This window comes from Elephantulus edwardii, unplaced genomic scaffold (assembly GCF_000299155.1).
Source record: "Elephantulus edwardii isolate Elephantulus edwardi_28Jun2011 unplaced genomic scaffold, EleEdw1.0 scaffold00005, whole genome shotgun sequence".
NCBI classification, from domain to species: Eukaryota; Metazoa; Chordata; class Mammalia; order Macroscelidea; family Macroscelididae; genus Elephantulus; species Elephantulus edwardii.
In genome coordinates, this window is record NW_006399755.1 from 37,570,972 (window position 1) to 37,573,918 (window position 2,947).

The 2,947-nt window shown below is 40.1% G+C and overlaps 1 pseudogene; it reads right to left on the minus strand.

The window, feature by feature from the left end:
- Positions 1-717: 717 nt before the first annotated feature.
- LOC102864629 overlaps positions 718-2,947 on the minus strand; it is a 65,348-nt pseudogene continuing 63,118 nt past the window's right edge.

Here is a 2,947-nt window from a genome sequence, read left to right on the forward strand (position 1 = left end):
TCTCCTTCTATCCTCCCTAGTCATTGTCCAACTTTCTGATGCATAACAAGTGATTGCAAAGACCATGGCCTGTATCAGGTGGACCTTAGTCTCCAGAGAGACACCGTTGCTCTTGAGTACTTTAGAGAGGTCCCTAACCGCAGACTTTCCCATCGCAATACGTTTTTTAACTACTAATAAAAATAATGCAAAAGATAAAAGAAATAATTGAAACTATAGATAAAAATGTAGACATTTAAAGATTATCACAAGAAAGGCAGGCCACACACAGCCAAGAACACGGTACTGGAAATGACAGAAATGCATGAAAATGCAACCCAGAAAATCAACCAGAATGGTATAAGTTTCCAAAATGCTGGAGGGACAAAAAATTCAGAACAGAAAAGATTGAACAGACTAGGAAGTGGCCTCGGGAGAGACCCGGCTGGTATTGAAGGAGCTGCTGCCTCCGCCGACTTCTGCACCGAGAGGCAATTCGTCAGATTCTAGTATAGATGGACCAGAGAGAATCCACGCCGGGAGTTCTTCAAGTATGAAAAGATGGAAAATAAGAACACTTGTAAAATCTGTAACACAGACATGGTTGGAGACCACGCAGCCAACTTAGAAAGGCACCTGAAACGCCCCCACTCAGACGAATATAATGCAATGCAGAGCAAGAAGACCAAGAAGACAGAAGAGAGTGTCAGGAGTGCTCCAAGCAAACAGTAGAAAGTCTTAGAAGAGCTGGCCATTCCAGAATGCCTGAAGCACTCTGTTGGCAACTCCAACAAGGCTTTCCACACAAGGACGCTGCCTGGCCTCTACCTGCCTCCCGTGGACCCCGCAACCGCCTTGGAGGAGCTGGAGGCCGCCCGCCTGAGCTTCCGAAGCTTCTGCTACCAGGAAGCAGATGGGCCCTCGAGGCCCTGGCCCGGCTGCGCCAGCTGTGCCATCCTCAGCAAAAAATTCTGGATTGCAAATACTAATTTCTAATAAATTAAAACTTAAAATTTCTGATAAAAAAACCTTAAGGATGAAACTACCATAAAAATAGAGAAAACAGAACATTGATTAACATGTGCGTACCAAATGATAGACCTGCAAAATACACAAAACAATAAACTTGAAGGAAGAATTTTACAACAGCACAGTAGTGGAGGAGATGTTAAGACACCACTTTCACCAAAGATAGTTCAATTTAAGAAAACCTTCTATAGCAAGTGCTTCAGATCCTCAGTTTCAGCAAGCAACATTGTATATAACCCAAGGAAAATAGATCTGGGGGGAGGACAGAGATTTTTATACTAATGTTTACAGCAGCAATATTCACAATAGCAAGAAAATGTAAACAACCCAAATGTCCATAATAAAAAGGGATTGAGGAATTCTGGTACAATCATATGATGGAATTATGTGCAACATTTAAGAGCAACTATTTTGCAAAATAGTGAGTGTATAGCATCAGAAAGGGTAAAAAATACTTTTCTGAGTCAACTAATTTGTCATAAGGACAAATATTGCATGAGATGAGTATCGTAAAAATAGAAGAATAACAATTCAGATGCGTATAAAAGTTAAAACAGGGAAGGGACATGGAGATGGAGGGCGAGGAAGCATTTCAGGTCCTCTTCGGATTCAGCAAGCAAGAATGTGTTATCTGCATATCATGGGTTGTTGCTGAGCCTTCCTCCAATTAACATAGCACATTCCAATCAATAAAGTACTGCTTCTTGAATGATCTGTTCTGCATATAGATTGAAAAGGTATGGAGACAGGATGCATCCCTGACACTCTGATTTTAAACAATGCACTGTTTTCTTCCTTGCAAATATAGCCAGAAATGCGCAACCAGGAGAGGACAAAATCGATGAATGAGATATTCTAAAAAGTAAGTTCTTGGTGCATCTAAACCTTTTTCCAATAGGGGGAAAAGAAAAAAATTCTACTGATTGAGAATAATCACTTGGCAATGACATCTCAGAAAAGGGTCTCATATATGCAAATCAGAACAACTATATCACCTCACCCCAGTTAAGAATAGCAAAATTTAATAGAACAGCAAACAACAAATGCTGGCAAGGTTGTGAAGAAATTGGAACCCTTATTCACTGTTGGTGGGAGGGTAAAGTGATGCAACTACTGTGGAAGGCTGTATGGTGCTTTCTCAAAAAGTTGCAAAGAATCCCAGAGGCACACGGTTCGAATCCACCAGATGCTCTGCCGGAGAAGGAGGCGCAATATCCTCCTGTACCAGTCAGATCTGATTTGATGGTACACCCACACAAAAATAATAATAAAAAATTTTTAAAAAAAAGTTGCAAAGAGTAATACGACTTGACCCAGCAATTCCAGTACTGGGAATATACCCCAAAGAGACCAGAACCTCCATTCAAGCAGATATATGCACACTCATGTTTACTGCAGCTTTGTTCACAATAGCAAAGAGTTGGAAAACAACCCAAGTGCCCATCAACAAACGAATGGATAGAGAACCTCTGGTATATTCACACAAAGGAATACTATGCTTTCCGGAAAAACAAGGAACTCATAAAATATTATACAAAATGGGTGACTCTGGAGGACATGATGCTGAATGAAATATCTCAGTCACAAAAGGACAAATAATGCATAATACCACTGTTATAAAATGGGACTGAAATTGGGGTTAGAGGGAGACTGCGAAAGATGGGATAAATTATGTATACTGCGTTGAAACAGATGAGGGAGAAAACTGGTTAGAAGGGATATGTGATTAGGTATTATTGTCATGACAGGAGTCCAGAACAAAGGCTGCATAATGGAGTGGACTTGGAGGGGGAGGGATTGTATAACAATGAGAGAATTTTTCTTTTATTTTTCAAAGAGAAGAGCAAACTGGGGCAGTGGTTTCAAGGAGAAAAGTGCAACAATGAATGAATGGAAATCCAAAATCTTTGTAAACTTTCATTAAAATTAATAATAAATA